Source organism: Oncorhynchus keta, chromosome 10 (assembly GCF_023373465.1).
Source record: "Oncorhynchus keta strain PuntledgeMale-10-30-2019 chromosome 10, Oket_V2, whole genome shotgun sequence".
Lineage (NCBI taxonomy): Eukaryota > Metazoa > Chordata > Actinopteri > Salmoniformes > Salmonidae > Oncorhynchus > Oncorhynchus keta.
In genome coordinates, this window is record NC_068430.1 from 9,385,771 (window position 1) to 9,393,061 (window position 7,291).

Sequence of the window (7,291 nt, forward strand, 5' to 3'; positions counted from 1 at the left end):
TGGGAGAAAATATTAGGTGAATTTAATCTTATTTTTTGGGTTGAAAATAAAACATACATTGACATGATGTACATTTGCAAATGAAAGTGATGAAAACACTTTCCAAAGTGATAACCAATGTATATCTATATACCTATATCTATATACAGTATCTATATCTATAAATCTATATACTATATCTACATACAGTATCTATATCTATATACAGTATCTATATCTATAAATCTATATACCTATATCTATATATCTATATACAGTATCTATAACTATAAATCTATATACCTATATCTATATACAGTATATATATATCTATGAATCTACAGTGGGGTAAAAAAGGATTTAGTCAGCCACCAATTGTGCAAGTGTCACGTTCTGACCTTTATTTCCTTTGTTTTGTCGTTATTTAGTATGGTCAGGGCGTGAGTTGGGGTGGGCAGTCTATGTTTGTTTTTCTATGATTTGGGGATTTCTATGTTTCGGCCTAGTATGGTTCTCCATTAGAGGCAGGTGTCTCTGATTGAGAATCATACTTAGGTAGCCCGGGTTTCACTGTGTGTTTGTTTCTGTGTCTGTTCACCACACGGTGCTGTTTTCTGTTTCGGTTATTCACGTTACGTTTATTGTTTTTTAGTGTTCAGTTTGTCTTTAAAATAAACATCATGAACACTTACCACGCCACTTCTTGGTCCTCCGATCCTTCTCGCTTCTCCTCCTCAGACGAAGAGGAGGAGGAAAACCGTTACAGCAAGTTCTCCCACTTAAAAAGATGAGAGAGGCCTGTAATTTTCATCATAAATACACTTCAACTATGACAGACAAAATGAGAAAAAAAATCCAGAAAATCACATTGTAGGATAATTTTGTTTATTTATTTGCAAATTATGGTGGAAAATAAGTATTTGGTCAATAACAAAAGTTTATCTCAATACTTTGTTATATACCCTTTGTTGGCAATGACAGAGGTCAAAGGTTTTCTGTAAGTCTTCACAAGGTTTTCACACACTGTTGCTGGTATTTTGGCCCATTCCTCCATGCAGATCTCCTCTAGAGCAGTGATGTTTTGGGGCTGTTGCTGGGCAACACGGACTTTCAACTCCCTCCAAAGATTTTCTATGGGGTTGAGATCTGGAGACTGGCTAGGCCACTCCAGGACCTTGAAATTCTTCTTACGAAGCCACTCCTTCGTTGCCCGGGCGGTGTGTTTGGGATCATTGCCATGCTGAAAGACCCAGCCATGTTTCATCTTCAATGCCCTTGCTGATGGAAGGAGGTTTTCACTCAAAATCTCACGATACATGGCCCCATTCATTCTTTCCTTTACATGGATCCGTCGTCCTGGTCCCTTTGCAGAAAAACAGCCCCAAAGCATGATGTTTCCACCCCCATGCTTCACAGTAGGTATGGTGTTCTTTGGATGCAACTCAACATTCTTTGTCCTCCAAAGACAACGAGTTGAGTTTTTACCAAAAAGTTATATTTTGGTTTCATCTGACCATATGACATTTTCCCAATCTGGATCATCCAAATGCTCTCTAGCAAACTTCAGACGGGCCTGGGCATGTACTGGCTTAAGCAGGGGGACACGTCTGGCACTGCAGGATATGAGTCCCTGGCGGCATAGTGTGTTACTGACGGTAGGCTTTGTTACTTTGGTCCCAGCTCTCTGCAGGTCATTCACTAGGTCCCCCCGTGTGGTTCTGGGATTTTTGCTCACCGTTCTTGTGATCATTTTGACCCCACGGGGTGAGATCTTGCGTGGAGCCCCAGATCGAGGGAGATTATCAGTGGTCTTGTTTGTCTTCCATTTCCTAATAATTGCACCCACAGTTGATTTCTTCAAACCAAGCTGCTTACCTATTGCAGATTCAGTCTTCCCAGCCTGGTGCAGGTCTACAATTTTGTTTCTGGTGTCCTTTGACAGCTCTTTGGTCTTGGCCATAGTGGAGTTTGGAGTGTTGGACTGATTGAGGTTGTGGACAGGTGTATTTTATACTGATAACAAGTTCAAACAGGTGCCATTAATACAGGTAACGAGTGGAGGACAGAGGAGTCTCTTAAAGAAGAAGGTACAGGTCTGTGAGAGCCAGAAATCTTGCATGTTTGTAGGTGACCAAATACTCATTTTCCACCATAATTTGCAAATACATTCATTAAAAATCCTACAATGTGATTTTCTGTCATTTTTGTCTGTCATAGTTGAAGTGTACCTATGATGAAAAGTACAGGCCTCTCTCATCTTTTTAAGTGGGAGAACTAACTAAATACTTTTTTGCCCTACTGTATACAGTATCTATATACAGTATCTACATGTATCTATATCCATCTATCTATATACAGTATCTATATCTATCTATATCTATCTATCTATATACAGTATCTATATCTATCTCTATACAGTATCTATATATATATATATCTATATACAGTACCTATATCTATCTATCTATCTATCTATCTATCTATCTATCTATCTATCTATCTATCTATCTATCTATCTATCTATCTATCTATCTATCTATCTATCTATCGATCGATATACAGTATCTATATCTATCTATATATATATCTACAGTATCTATCTATCTATCTATCTATCTATCTATCTATCTATCTATCGATATACAGTATCTATATCTATCTCTATACAGTATCTATATCTATCTCTATACAGTATCTATATATATCTATCGATATACAGTATCTATATCTATCTCTATACAGTATCTATATATATCTATCTATATACAGTACCTATATCTATCTATCTATCTATCTATCTATCTATCTATCTATCTATCTATATACAGTATCTATATCTATCTATATATATATACACAGTATCTATATCTATCTATATATATATATACAGTATCTATATCTATCTATCTATCTATCTATCTATCTATCTATCTATCTATCTATCTATCTATCTATCTATCTATATATATATACAGTATCTATATATATCTATCTATATACAGTATCTATATCTATCTCTATACAGTATCTATATATATCTATCTATATACAGTATCTATATCTATCTCTATACAGTATCTATATATATCTATCTATATACAGTACCTATATCTATCTATCTATCTATCTATCTATCTATCTATCTATCTATCTATCTATATATATATATATATATATATATATATATATATATACAGTATCTATATACAGTATCTATCTATCTATCTATCTATCTATCTATCTATCTATCTATCTATCTATCTATCTATCTATCTATCTATCGATATACAGTATCTATATCTATCTATATATATATATACAGTATCTATATACAGTATCTATATCTATCTCTATACAGTATCTATATATATATATCTATATACAGTACCTATATCTATCTATCTATCTATCTATACAGTATCTATATATATCTATCTATATACAGTACCTATATCTATCTATCTATCTATCTATCTATCTATCTATATATACAGTATCTATATCTATCTATATACAGTATCCATATCTATCTATATACAGTATCTATATCTATCTATATACAGTATCTATATCTATCTATGTATATACAGTATCGAACTATATATATACAGTATCTATATGTATCTATCTATCTATCTCTATACAGTATCTATATGTATATATCTCTATACAGTATCTATATGTATATATCTCTATACAGTATCTATATGTATATATCTCTATACAGTATCTATATCTATCTATATACAGTATCTATATATATACAGTATCTATATATATCTATATATATCTATATATACCGTATTTATATCTATCTCTATACAGTATCTATATATATCTATATATATACATAATCTACATATATCTCTATACAGTATCTATCTCTATACAGTATCTATATCTATCTATCTCTATACAGTATCTATATGTATATATCTCTATACAGTATCTATATCTATCTCTATACAGTATCTATATATATCTATATATACCGTATTTATATCTATCTCTATACAGTATCTATATATATCTATATATATACATAATCTACATATATCTCTATACAGTATCTATCTCTATACAGTATCTATATCTATCTATCTCTATACAGTATCTATATGTATATATCTCTATACAGTATCTATATCTATCTACAGTATATATATATATATATATATATATATATATACAATATCTATGTATCTAGAAGTATATATACATTTATCAACCTATCTATATACAGTATCTATCTATATACAGTATCTATGTATCTATATATAGTATCTATACCTATCTATCTATATACAGTATATATGTATCTATATACAGTATCTCTATATACAATATCTATCTATCTATCTATATACAGTATCTATCTATCTATATACAGTATCTATGTATCTATGTATCTAGAAGTATCTATATATCTATATACAGTATCTATGTCTATCTATATATATACAGTATCTATCTATCTATATACAGTATCTATGTCTATCTATCTATATACAGTCTCTATATATCTATATACAGTATCTATGTCTATCTATCTATATACAGTATCTATCTATATACAGTATCTATGTCTATCTATCTAAATACAGTATCTATCTATCTATATACAGTATCTATATGTATCTATCTATATACAGTATCTATGTATCTAGAAGTATCTATTGGCGCAGACAGAAACACATAAAACTGCTGCATAAAACTAAAGCACATCTTTGGAACGGGACATAAACAGTCATCTGGAAGTATTTCCTTCTCTCTCTCTTTCTCTCTGTCTCTCAGTCTCTGTCTCTCTCTTTCCCCCTCTCTCTCTCTCTCTCTCTCTCTCTCTCTCTCTGGTCTCTCTCTCTCTCTCTCTGTCTCTCTCTCTCTCTCTCTCTCTCTGTTTCTCTCTCTCTCTCCCTGTTCCCCAGCCCCCCTCTCTCTCCCTGTTCCCCAGCGACCTCTACCCCCCCCCCTTCCCTCTCTGGGCTGAGACTCTGAGCGGAGCAGCAGGCAAGGTGGGTGTTCTCCGGCTGTTATGACTTGGAAGACGATAATGGCAGCTAATGTGGCCAGCCATTCCTGATGTGGCGGAGCTTGTGGGGGATTCTGTTGTGTTAAGGCAAGAGAGAGAAGGAACGAAGGGAAGGAGGGAGGGAACGGAGGAAGGGGGGATGTAGGGAGAGAGAGAGAAGGGAGAGGAACAGAGGGAGGAAGAGGGGCAAGGAGGGAGAAAGAGAGAGGACTTGGGGCCTAGCCATTCATAGCAAGATTCTACCTCTTTTTTTCTCTCTTTCTTTCTCCCTCCCTGACTTTTTCAATCCTGTTGTTTTCCTTCAGTGGTAAACTTTGTTTTTAAAATCTGCCTTGTTTTAGTAACCCCCGACTCATACCCTCCTCCTCCCCCTCTTAGCCCCTCTCGCCCCCCTCCCCCTCCCCTCCCTCTCCCCTATGGCCACTCCCTTCCTGAATTTCTGTCAGCTGGTGTAATGGGGGCCTATCAGTGTCTATCTAGATGACTTGAGGCCAGTGTGGAGACATCATTGTAGCGTGCTGTATATGTCGAGCTGGACAGTGCAGCCACCGTACTACTTTAACACTATACCGGACGAGAATTCTAAAAGGTTTTTTTGTGAAAGGAATCTTTGTAAGCTAGTTTAAAAACACATACACTGTTATGTCCTAAAGCTATACAATGTATGTGTGTATAAACCCTGCTGCATCAGCCCCACACAACACACACAGTCAACTATTTACTGGTGAAAACATATATAATGACCCAAGAGGAAGCGTTGTAGCTAGTATATAATAATAATAATATATGCCATTTAGCAGACGCTTTTATCCAAAGCGACTTACAGTCATGTGTGCATACATTCTACGTATGGGTGGTCCCGGGGATCGAACCCACTACCCTGGCGTTACAAGCGCCATGCTCTACCAACTGAGCTACAGAAGGACCATCAATACTACATATATACGGAGTACCAGTAGCTAGTATATCATCAATACTACATATATACGGAGTACCAGTAGCTAGTATATCATCAATACTACATATATAGGGAGTACCAGTAGCTAGTATATCATCAATACTACATATATAGGGAGTACCAGTAGCTAGTATATCATCAATACTACATATATAGGGAGTACCAGTAGCTAGTATATCATCAATACTACATATATACGGAGTACCAGTAGCTAGTATATCATCAATACTACATATATACGGAGTACCAGTAGCTAGTATATCATCAATACTACATATATAGGGAGTACCAGTAGCTAGTATATCATCAATACTACATATATACGGAGTACCAGTAGCTAGTATATCATCAATACTACATATATACGGAGTACCAGTAGCTAGTATATCATCAATACTACATATATACGGAGTACCAGTAGCTAGTATATCATCAATACTACATATATAGGGAGTACCAGTAGCTAGTATATCATCAATACTACATATATAGGGAGTACCAGTAGCTAGTATATCATCAATACTACATATATAGGGAGTACCAGTAGCTAGTATATCATCAATACTACATATATACGGAGTACCAGTAGCTAGTATATCATCAATACTACATATATAGGGAGTACCAGTAGCTAGTATATCATCAATACTACATATATAGGGAGTACCAGTAGCTAGTATATCATCAATACTACATATATAGGGAGTACCAGTAGCTAGTATATCATCAATACTACATATATAGGGAGTACCAGTAGCTAGTATATCATCAATACTACATTTGGAGCTGGGCAAACAAATGAGAAACATTAGGTTATTACTGTACACATCTATGAGCATCTGCCTGTCTAATTATTCCATCTATTTGAGCTCTGTGCCAGTTTGACCATGTGTGGTCCTGTGTGACTCCGGTTGGTAAGAGAGTGACGGTAGAAATGCCAAGATTGTGGATTCAATTCCTGAAGGGATTACATGCACATATAAAACATGTATACCATACATCCCCTGTACCGTACGTTCCATTGGATAATAGTGTTTGCTAAAAGGGGCATATATGTGACTGTATTCATGTAAAAAAAAGTTCTGTGTGTGTATGTGTGTGAGAGAGCGAGAGAGATAGAGAGAGTGTACTACTGTTAGACTGTGTCCATGTTAACTAGGCTGGTAGTCTACAGGCAGCTGATTTTGGCCCTGGATAACTGTCAAGATTGAAACGTTGATCCCTTGTTGATAGAGAGACGGAGTGTCTGACGACAGATCAAATGCTGCTCGACACCTTTACAGCACACTACTACGACACCTTTACAGCACACTACTACGACACCT

General features: G+C 35.3%; 1 protein-coding gene across 2 annotated transcripts in view; it reads right to left on the minus strand.

Annotated features, from left to right (window-relative positions):
- The window catches only part of gli1 (GLI family zinc finger 1), a 140,017-nt gene that overhangs the window by 49,698 nt on the left and 83,028 nt on the right, over positions 1-7,291 (minus strand). The window lies entirely within an intron of this gene.